The sequence below is a fragment of the Lepisosteus oculatus genome, chromosome 13 (genome assembly GCF_040954835.1).
Source record: "Lepisosteus oculatus isolate fLepOcu1 chromosome 13, fLepOcu1.hap2, whole genome shotgun sequence".
NCBI lineage: Eukaryota > Metazoa > Chordata > Actinopteri > Semionotiformes > Lepisosteidae > Lepisosteus > Lepisosteus oculatus.
Window position 1 is genome coordinate 14,982,949 of NC_090708.1, and position 12,057 is coordinate 14,995,005.

General features: G+C 35.7%; 1 long non-coding RNA gene across 2 annotated transcripts; it reads left to right on the forward strand.

Moving 5' to 3' along the window:
* Nucleotides 1-617: 617 nt before the first annotated feature.
* LOC107079127 (uncharacterized) lies at nucleotides 618-10,194 on the forward strand. 2 transcript variants are annotated; one of them, XR_001480095.2, is made up of 3 exons: nucleotides 618-835; nucleotides 2,863-2,902; nucleotides 9,753-10,194. It is a non-coding gene; the product is annotated as an uncharacterized lncRNA (long non-coding RNA). The 2 variants fall into 2 exon arrangements; XR_001480094.2 differs by lacking the exon at nucleotides 618-835 and adding an exon at nucleotides 7,968-7,996 and having other exon boundaries at nucleotides 2,861-2,902.
* Nucleotides 10,195-12,057: the final 1,863 nt, after the last annotated feature.

Genomic DNA, 12,057 nt, shown 5'->3' on the forward strand with positions numbered 1-12,057 from the left:
GATAATCCATGTCTTCTACACAACATGGGTAAGCAATAAAAAAAGGAAAATAAAAAGATGAGACATACAGCCAGAACAGTAGAATTTCTGTAGGGATATTATATTAAAATTGTTTTGACCACACTAGTAAGGCCTAATTTAGCATATGGTGTACAATTTTGGTTACCGTGTTGTAGACAACATATTGCTGCTCTGTATCAGTCCAGAGAAGAGCAAAAAAACACATTCCAGGACTGGGAATGTCCTACACTAGACTGAAGGCTGAAGGAACTGAACCTTTAAAGTGTTTAAAAGCAATTGATTGACATGATATAACAATTCAAAATCCTTAAAGGCACTATCAACGTCAACGTAATGACTGGGTTCTAACCTATCTTTGGAATGAATAGTTAAAGATGAACTAGAGGACAAACTAGGTGAAACTACTGTAGGTGAAACCTAGGAAAAGTAGGTGGGTTGTGGGAGTCTGGAACAAGCTGACTGGCCATGCTGTGGAAGCTGATACTCTGGTTTCTTTCAAGAAGTTGGTGGATGAGATCAATGAACTGCTAACTACCAAGTGAGTCACATGGGCTAAATGGCCTCCTCTTGTTTGTAACCTTTTTTAGGTTCTTAGGTCTTGAAATAAGTGGTTACCAAAAATATATGGATATATACAGAGCTGCAGTGAGCTGAAACCTATTCTGGGAAAGAGTGCAAGTACAGAAAAGTAGCATACAATCTAGAGCTGCCATTAAACCATCTTTGAGAGGAGGAAGAAACAAGAGCACCTGGAAAAAACCCATGTACCTAAGGGGTAAACATGCAAACTCCACCTCAAGGGGCCTCCTTCCAGGTGTGTATTCAGCACGCAAGAGTTATGATGCAACAATGTTAACCACCATTCCACAGTGTAAACATAATATACACAATTTACTGGCTTTAAGTATTTATTCATATGGTGTACCTTTCTCACAAATTAAACTCATAAATACGGAGTTTCATGTACTGTAAAGCTGATAGTCATTAGGTACCCCTTATAATTAACACAAACAGCAGCAGGCGTAGAGTGTTAATATGTTCTCACAAGATACAATAACCTTGTTTTATATGGGGCTGTGATGTTGTAAGGCACAGTTTTATATCTTACAAATCTTCTTTTATCTGCACATATGGCACAAAAAAGACAACTGAGGGGCTAACAGGGAATAAATAACTACATTTTGTATTCATTATAGTAATGAATTTCATTAGTAACAGTTAACACAGATTTGCATAAATTTGAAACACGAAACCAACATTACCAGGAGAAAATAAGTAAAATGATAACTTCATTAACATAACTACAACTGTGCATCATAAAAATCTTATTAAAAATTGCTCCCTAGATTGCCATATTAGTTTCTTTATGAGGTAATTTCTACATTCGGTAATAGAATTTTTCTTTTACCCTCCAGTGCATATTAAACTCACTTATCTTCTTCTATAAACTATGTTTCGAGTCACTTTAGGTATAATGAGGGAATATGGCAAATTGTCCCCATTTTTAAAGTACTCTGGTAATAAGTGTTCCTTTTCCATCAGTTTTCATATAAAAAGCCATGTGGTCTGTCATAGATAAAAATGTACTGTTCAGAACATAAAATATAATTATGCTAGCAAAATGGCCAAAAAAACTTGTAAAAATAATTTCTCCACTCAAACATGGTAGCTAATTTGCTATGTTAAGAGCTATAAATATTATCTTTCTGGATACTGGAGCTCTGGATCCTCTTGAACCTACAACCTTTTGTATTGTCCTCACAAATGAATCGGGGGTAGCTAGCAGATGCAATAACTAATCAATTAATTTTGCTGCAGGATTATTTATTTAAAAAGTGCTATCATAACCTTGTGTATACTGTATCTCAGAGCCTAAACAGATCCAGCCTGCTTCTCGTTTCAGAAGCAGTATTCGTTTCGTGGATAGCAGGCAGGACTAGAGAGTGCATTTCGAATGCCAATAAATTAATAATGAATTATTAAAGCCTGATTAGAAATATTGCTATTTTTCACAGCTGTCAGTAGAATAAAGGCATCAGCACATTGAACTAGTTACTGCTTTTTTCATAATTGAGACTTTAGCTTCTAGCTGTGCCCCACAGCTTTTCATTAATCACCACGACTGAAGTTCAAGCACAATGACAGCTTAGGAGGCATTAGATGGGCAAAGTGCTTTTCAGGTAGTTAGAAAAACCTTTTCAGTCATTCATTCTTACAGAGGCAGTTAATTGTTTTCAAGGAAGACTTGGAATTTAAATAATTATTTTGTTCATTTATATTAGCTGAGATCTTTTTTTAAAATTGGAATAAAATGGCTTCAGTTCCATTGACTTAGGTATCTACAAGGAAATAACTGCTTCAGTTTCCCCATAAGAATGAAAAGATAGCAAAGTTAGTCAGGATTTTGTCACTGCTGCTTTGATATGAAATCTTGATTTCTCACACAACAAAAGCACGTTTAAAACGTAATTCAATCTTTTTTGGTGACAAAAAAGCGACCCAACACCATTTTAATTCTACTTTCAATTGAACATATGCTACAGGAATGTTCATATGAACACTATCAGGTAAATTAACTTACGTTGCCCATCTCTGTGTAAATAGCCTGAATACTTTATGCTGTATACTTCCTTCAACAGCCATTCTCCCAAGAAAAGTGATCCCAAAGCCAAGGGCGAGAGAAGTTGGCATTCTAAGAAATCCAAGAAAGAATCCTAATTTCTTTTTAAAAAGCTGGGAAAATATGGCAAAGTTCAAGTTGAAGATAGAGACGTTTTCACTCCTGAATAATTCCAAGTCTTTGATTTGGAAGAAACTGATTCATTTGTTTTTTTCCCCCAGGTCTCTGGACCGGGTGTGTGAACATTTTGTGCTTAATAAGGTAAGAACCCAAAAATGCAACATGACAGTGTATGTACAATAGCTGTGCTTAATATATGTCCATGTTTTATGAATGGAGTCAATGAACAGTATAATATAGGCAGTAGGTACTGTACGCATCAAATACACATTATATCTCATGTCTGTCTCTGCTTTCTTCCTATTCATCACCTATTTACCAATTATTACTACAAAAGCGTGCCTATTGGTCTAGCTTGGGTAAATTTAAACATGAGTTTGAAAGCAAAGATTTTGGCAAAACGTACAACTTCCAACACCATGTACAATTGTAATTCCTTCTAAAGGTAGCTAAATTGTTGTACATTAAAAATTGAAAGGTAAACCAAATGACATAATGCATTATCAGTTATATTGAAATTCATTAATTATGTCATCTAATTGGATTGAGGCAGGTGCAGAACACCTCAAATGAAGTGGTCACTGGCAAGAAGGCCTAAGCGCAAGTTTTTCTATTAGAAACCAGCATGTCCCCAGACTCATGGAATTACTTTGTGCTTATTGATTAATGACCATAATTTATTACAGTGCAGAGGATTGTGCATTGAGTTAAATGTGCAATTAATCAATTTTCCATCAAATTATAAACAACAGCACAGTTGCTACAGAGAAAATGCCAAGTGAATTTTTCCCATGGCTTATGACTACAAAGTATAAAGGCATGTACTTCAGGGAAGTTAATAACTGTCTTTCACTGGTTTAATACTTCCTGCCACTCTGATAAATGTCAAGTCTAGAAATTGAATATCGCTTGCAGTGATGAAAAGACCACCATATTCATGTTTCTTAGCCACCCTTCTAAAATAATAAAACACCCCTTAACACAGCTGAAAACAATTTATTAACTCAAAATGGAATACTGCCTTCAGGTTCAAATACATCATTGTTAAGTCAACAATATTATATTAAGCTGATAACTGATATTGGGTAAAGAGATCCTTTGGCGACAGGAGGATGGATTTCAGCTTTCCGAAATGCATTCATTTTTTATTATTTTTACGGAACAACCAAGATGTATGGGGCATGTTAAATCCAGCTTTACTATGATACAATCGATCATAATTTCTAAATACAATATCCTTTATAGTTGATGCTGCATTTACTACAAATGGCCTTTAAGCGTTTTCTATACAAATGAATAAGACCCATTAAAAAAAAAATCTGATTATGTTGTACAGTATATTAAACCCCTATTATACTGGAGATTCCATCTATCCTATCTAAGCATGCAGCGAGGCAAAATGTGACGGTCTTTTCTTCACTGCAAATGTCGACAGTATGCTTTTTAAGGCCCACACTGCAGAAAAATGTACAAGTATAGTATAGCTTACACTTAACAGATGAAAAAAAAATCTAGCTGAAAGGTCGATCACTGGATGGCACAATGGCACAGAGCTGTACCCCCACCAGCCCCAAGTTCAGTTCTGGACCAGGAGTGTTATTTGAGCGGAGTTTGTATGTTCTCCCAGTGTTTATGAAGGTTTCCTCCAGGTACTCCAGTTTCCTCCTCACAATCAAAAAGGAATTAGTTCATTGGCTTTGGGGAAGTTTGGCCCTGGTGCAAGTCAGTGTACACTGGAGTTTTTGCGGCTGTGTGCACTCTGTAATGGACCGCCGTCCTGTCCAATGTGTACCCACCCTTGAAACCACTGCTTGCTGAGATAGGCTTCGGCTTCTTGAATTTCTACAACCATTGCTTCTTAACCTCTTCCTGTCTGTTCTTAAAGCCTCTTGCAACTCCCCATCCTCCGACTACAAAGTGCTGTGGATTCTGACAAAACAACTTCTGAAGAATTGCTTCATATATATATATACACACAGAAATTCTAAGCATCATAATTGGATTGTCAATACAATGTTTTATTGAACATTTTATGAAGAAACCATGACAGCCTATTTACTATTCCATAACAGTTAAAGGGGCCTTGAGACACCACTATCCCAAGTAGAATCCCAAAGCATTATCCCTGAGGACACACCAACCCAGATGTGGAAAAAGTAAAAAGCATGGGAACACAGTCACTGAAACCACAAAGGAATGTTAACCTTCAACCCATTGAAGGTTTGGGCAGAATCCCGTTGGGAGTTGGTCACTTGCTGCTTCATAGCAGAACTGTTTCCATGTATTGTTATACCTCTCAGATGACAATTTCAATCACATTCATTCATCATAAATCTTCTCAGTCGTTGGTACAAAAGGTACAAGAAGAGTGAAATTAAACAGCAGAATCTTCCAAATAGCACTATGGAAAGCCATAGTGGAAAATTCTAAGCGTATATTGTACACAAATTATATATTGTAATGTTGTATATTGTAATCAATAATCAATAAACAATATTGTAATCAAAATTACATGTTGAGGGGGAAAAAAAGATATACAGGGTGCACTTGTTTATCCAAAAACATTCTTAATCTTAATGGTAATGGCCCATTCTCCAAAGTGAGATTTTCAGTTACTTCTGTGAATCTTATTAATCATGAATAAGATTTGTTCCCCTCTTAGTCAGAAAGTTGTACAGATCAGTCAAAAACTGAATTGACAGCTACCTGAAAACCTGAGATGAACCAGTTGATCTTTTTTTTTTTAGTGGCGCTACAGATTTGATTTATATCCAAACTCCTTATATAGGTTAACATCTTTATACACCTACTGTATACAGCTGTATTCCCACTCATAGCAGAAAACGTAGAAGGGATATATAAAGTTTTTCAAACGTTGTAGCCTAAATGTTAAATTCAGTTAATATATCCAAGTCTTAAAAATGTATAATACGAATGCTTTTTAAGTCATGAAGCTCTTCTACACTCATGCTGAAATTAATTTAAAAACAAGGTTAAAAAACCCAAGACAAACCCAAGGTGGCTATTTAGGCCAGATATCTTATTTAACAAGTAGCTAGAAAATACCACAGAGAACAAAGTAAGATTAAGTTACAATTTTACAAATAAAAGAAAGCATAATTGTCTTGTGAGGAATGAGAATGAACACGCTGACAGTGATTCCAAGCATTCCTTGTGAACATCTGTCCAGGGCATCACACCTGGCTGATCAGATTATATCAGTGCATCCCAACCCAGTGACCAGCAACTGCTGATCCTGGGACCCGGTTAATTAGGTTCATATGAAAGATGGAAAATGTACGATTAGAAATAGATGTTACAGGTTTAATGCTTCTCCCTTTAAAGTGTAAATGGGTCATTTAAAAAACTGAACACAAGACAAAATTAGATTTCAGGATAATGTCTAAATATCATACAGCTGTATATATAAACACACCATGTTTAAACAGCATCTTAGCTCATTTACAACATTTTTCTTAAAGAGGCTAAATTTGCCATATTCACCATAGTACAAAAAAATGTTCATCTTAGTTGTTGGGGGGGGTTGGGGTAGGGTTAGCCAGTAGTAAACAACAAACTCTCCATTCCCAAAACCTTAACTTATAAAACATTCGTTTAAATCACATTACTGAAACATACTGTAGGCTTACACAAAGTTTCAACATTTTATTAGCTGTATGTGAAGAATAAAAATAAAACACATATGGGCATACTAATCAACAAGCACAAGGAATAGAAAATTTACAAATAAACACAGTTTACTTCATTACTCAACATTTGCTAAATGAAATATGTAAATAATCGAGATAAAAACTTATTAATAAAATTGGTAAGTTTTTGAAATCCCTTAAATGAAAATCAAATTTTAAGTCGGTCCAATCTCTCTTAATGCCCTGAAGGCCAAGTTCAGTTGCAGTTTCATTTTGCAATGCACAGGAAAGTGTCTTTTTCTCAATGCTGTGAAGCTCCAGACACATTCACCAGAAGTGGCAATTAACAGGGAATTTTAAACTTCACATTCTGTTGAAAACGGTACTTGTCAAAATATTTTTTCCCCAAGTGTCGTGTCAGCAAGCACAGAAACAAAATATTTCGGCATTTTGAAAGGTAACAGCGTGCCATTATCATATACAAAGGCCAAAAGGGTTCATTCTAAATTACAATGAAGAAACAGTCATACTTTAAAATAATGGGCAGTTCACTCGTTACTCCTTATGACTTTTGGTTCGTTAGGGATCATGCTTTATAAACAGAATGTCTTCAGAAACCAGTTTAAATGCCTGTGACATTCAACCTAAATTCATTAGGAATTTGGCACCATAACTGAAAATCGATGGGGTAAACATTAGGCCTACATAGTCTTCTGTAATAACAGAAGCATGTACTGTACTCACAAGTCACGTAGGAAAAATACAGCTTTTAAAAACACGTACGAACAAACTCGAATAACAAAGTGTAACAATAATAAGAAAAATCCACAACAAGAAAATACGGTATCTACGCGACCTATAATGTGGGGTTAAATAGTTTCCAAATGAAGTAAACGCACAGTAACTCGTGATGAGCCGAAACATTAGCAATTTTCTGACTATTCCCCATACAAACCTCGGCTTTCTCGTTAACGCCGAACGAGGTGTTCAATCAACGGAGAGGGAACTTAAAGTAGCAGGACACAGTTTTGAGTGATGATTACAAGGGCACGAGTGGGAGTGACAGAGAAACAGACTACTGCCCTGCAGGAAGCCTAAACACATTCAAGCCTGCATTTTATAAATCAGTCCTAATGATTAGAGAAACCTCAAGAACATATATGAAGCACTTTATTTTCCTCTTTTTGCCATTTATTCAGTTTTTTTAAAAAAAATACTTTCTAAAGATCAACTGGTTGTAGGTCTGGTTTAAAACTTGCAATAAATGAAATGGTTAATCTGCAACTAAAGAGAAATGGTTGGGTTGTTGCTTCTCACAGTGGGCCACTGCTTTGAAAATTCAAACTTTGATACGTGCAGATGTCAAACCGAAGCATTAAGCGAACCAGTATCTAGTCCCGCAGTTCGATGCTTTTTTTTTTACCAAATATACATTGCGTATTAGGTCCAACAAATGAAATTAAGCTATAAACTCAAACATTGCCTGTTTTTTGTTTATTTCTGCTGCAAAGAGAAACGCTTTTAACTGTCAGCCTGCGGTTTTTTTTTTTGCTTAGATACATACCCAATCAACGATGGTGCTCAGGTGAGTAGATTCAAAACACGTCAAAGTTGTGCCTGCGTCACACAATTAAAAGGCATGAAACATTACAGCTGATCATCATCTCCGCTTTAAATTAAATCTTGTGTAACAAGCCTACAAGTGAAACTATTTGGCGTCACTTCTTGTCATTATGTGCAGATACTTGAGTTAATAATAAGATTCATCCTATATTTTCTACCTTTAGGATAGTAATTGGACCACTGCAAAAATCGCTAAACTTTATTAGGAAGATGACCTCGGTGAACCTTCTAATAAGCTTTTAAAATTGCTCGTTGTAATTTGTATGCGTAGATGAATAGAGAACAGATGAATCAATTGTGTATTTTAAAAACGAAAATTCGAAATGAAAAGATTAATAGAAGAATAATAGAATAAAATCACAGATCCTCGCAAATATTACAGCACCTTTTTTCATGTCCCCGATTTGCTGTTTTAACGAAGGTTAAATGCGGTTGTTTGAACATGCTGTTAATTTAGATATTCGGTAATTCATATACATATTTATCGACGGTTGGTAGGTGAATGCTTCTGTTAGAACCTGGATATCTGCAGTTATGCTGCCCTCAGTACATGCGTACACATTTTCTACGTTTGGCGTTGGCAGGTGTTTGAGGATGAAAAAAAAAACCTTCGGATGCTTTAAAATCAGAGCTAAACTTCACCCTGAAATAACCCGCCATTTCATAAAGCGAAATGAAACATGTTTTGGTCTAATTATAAAGGAGGATTAGGAAAGTGTTCTAATGTTGCTCATGAAGAAACAGAACAGGAAAGGTGTACTGCAGGGACAGAAACACTTGATATATTGTATTAAACTAAGCACAAGAGGGCAGTATTAAAACTCTTTGACAGATCCCTTTGCAACCAGCCTCCCAGCTGAAACAACATGCAGAAAAATAACCGCAATAGCACTGTCTTGTGTATAACTGGCAGGTTCTCTGAAGCCCCGATTGCCCCTAGTGTTACATGGAGAAGCGAGGACCTAAAGATGACCCTCTCTTTTTGTCCAATCGCTTTCTTAAGACAGTGGATCATGCTGCATGAATATTTTGTGCCAATGAGGCATGATAGCAGCGAGTCTCCTAAAACCATGCAGTGGGATCTCCCTTTGATCTTAAAAAAAAAAAGAAGTGCAGACCTTTCCTTGGCAAATCTGCGAGAAAGCCCTGCTTATAATTCTTCCCAAAATAAACATGTGTAGCACTATTTATTTTTGACTCACGTGCCAGAATAAAATAAATGTAAAACCAACTTGCATGTTCCCTTTCTCCACTTAATATAATTTTCAGATTTATGGATAACACCCTATATCCTTAAGGGCTTTTGTCAGTCTATAGTATTAAAAAAATTAACAACCTTTCATTTTACTGCTTTCAAAAGTGACGAATATGACATTCACAGAGAAACTAATGTGAACAATCAAATTAAGATTTCCATTACTGATACCAAATACTTTTCGGATCTCTTCATGGCACAGAAATGTTGGTGGAACTATATGCTAATGATGCTTAAAGCATAGAATCTGGGGCACTAATCCTTGGATGAAATTATATATGGGCTTCATCATAAGGAAAAGAAACGTATCTTTCAAGACTGTAATCCTTACAGTTTCTGCTAAGCAGCCAAACATGTCATCCTGTGATCACCAATGTAAACACAGTAAATCAAGTTGATTTAGACCTAAGGTGGGGGGATAGGGGGGTATATGCTTTTTTTCAGTGGTATATTTCTTTCACAGTGCTGCCTTAAAACTGGCCTGGTGCTTCAAAGGGACGGGATTACAGTCTTTATTCAGTAATTAATATGGCTGAAAGAAGACTGACAGCACCTGAGGACTGGACAGCACAGCCAGAAGCCTGCTGAGGGCTGAGAGCCTCTTCCCACAATGCAACAGAAACAAGCCACAACCAAACAATACCATGCTCTCCTGGCATTCAAAATACTGTATAATCCTTTTCTTCATGGAATAAAAAAAAAACAACAACGAGATTTTGTGTGACCTCTCTGCCCTTGATATTTATCAGTAAAAAATCTTGATGTGTGTTCACCCTTTGACCTCCCTTGTCCAGCTAGGTCATTTTCATTTCCCACCAGCTGTTAAGCAAAATAGGCAGGTCTTTCAAAGGGAAAGCAATTCCTTTACATTTTAAAAAATAATCATGCCAGTGACAACAACTCTAACTTCCACTCTTGTATTCTAAACAACTTTTGAAACATTTAACGTTGAATTGTTACATTTGAGGTGAAAAGTTATAATAACAGAATAACCTTAACTGCTCACATGTATTAGAGTTTTTTTTTTTCATTTGTATGATCCGTTAAATAAAGACCATTAATGAAAACGCAACTTATCGATTACCTTGTATTAAAAATGAATACTTTTCTGTTTTATACTAATTTCGCTGCAAGATTTGATGCTTGTTTTTCTTCGCACAAATAAACAAGAGAAAAGAGAAAAAATATATAAAAGAAGGGGAAAGAGGATCAGACCAAAATAAACAAAGCCCTCCTTTAATTTCAAACCATTAGCAGTTGTTTTTTAGAATTTTCCACTTGCTTTGAAGAATACACCCCACTGGGTGTCCTAACATTGACACACAAGAACACCAATGTTGCTATTTTTATCTCCTGTGGGAGAGTGTTTCTCCTCAGTTTTTCTTCGGACACAGGGAAGATGCTTAAAACTGGTGCTAGATTCCTATGATTATTTTGTGACACCGAAGAAGCTAGTTTTATGAACAAAATTATGTACAAAAAATGCAAAAATAATAAAAACACTCACAGTACATCTAAAACTGTTAACTGTTAGTGAAAGATTAGTTTATTCCCTAGAAATGAAAGATTTTCATAATTAAATGTTATGTGAAGTTTAAAAATATTAAATAAAATATGCATTATTTAGATTTTTTCAAATAGCACTCTTTAATATTCTGATGGATTCAAACATTAAAGAGTAATCACAGCAAAAATAAAACTGTGAAAATAAGACTTAGCAATAAAAAATGTTTTTGCAGTACACCTGATATTAATAATAAAATGAGTAAAGCAGGTGTTGAAGTCAAAATTATGTTTAATCATATACCATTTACACATCTTTGTGAATATATTGAGCTAGGGGATTAACAAATAATGCGAGATAGATAGTAGATTTCTTTGACATTTTAATTTTAAGATCTAATCTATGCATGTTATGTCCCACACTAGCCAAGTATGATGTGTATACTGTAACTCTTGACTGATTTTTCTGAGGTCCTGTTTCTCTTAAAAGTGAAGAAGCTCACAACCTTTTATTATTCCCCAGGTGGTTTGTATATTTCCAACAAGCAATACAGTGCCACAGCCATGTGTGCATTTGTGTGTGTGATTTTCCCCTCTGCTCAAGTAATTGTAACTGGAGTATTAGAACGACTGTATCTCTTACAGCTTACACCATTTATTGATTCGCGCTCTGAAATTTATGTTGCTTTTCGCTCGACCCCCTGCTGCGGTCTTCGTAGAAGCACCACAGAAGGGTCACTTGGATACAAGAAATGAAGGGCAGATGCCTACTGATCTCAGCCAACATGTTTTAGCTCCTGAATGACATACATTGCTTTCGTAACAATTAACAGACCGCATACAAATATTAAATGCCAACCTTGATTTGAGCACAACCTTTTGTTTTACCAAATTGTTTTGGGGTGTAAATCTTTATTGCAGTGCAACGGGGAGGGAAAATGGATCCAGAAAAAAGGACCATCTGTTCCACCTTGCATCTGACTCTCTGATAAGCCCAGTCTATTAAATGAGAAGGTATTGTGTTCTGAAGTTTGTGTACAGTAATGTGGCTTCATGTAGTGCGCTTCAATTAATACAGGCAGAACTCATAATAATAACATTTTATAATGCACAAACAATCCATCTGCTGAGGCCTGCTGATGTAGAATATTTTATTGGAAAATAATTTATTTAAAAAAAAAACAGGAAAAAAAGAGATGAGAACATCATTAACACTTTTAATCTTGAATTCAAGAAGTGGGATTCTCCTCTTAACCAGCATCCGA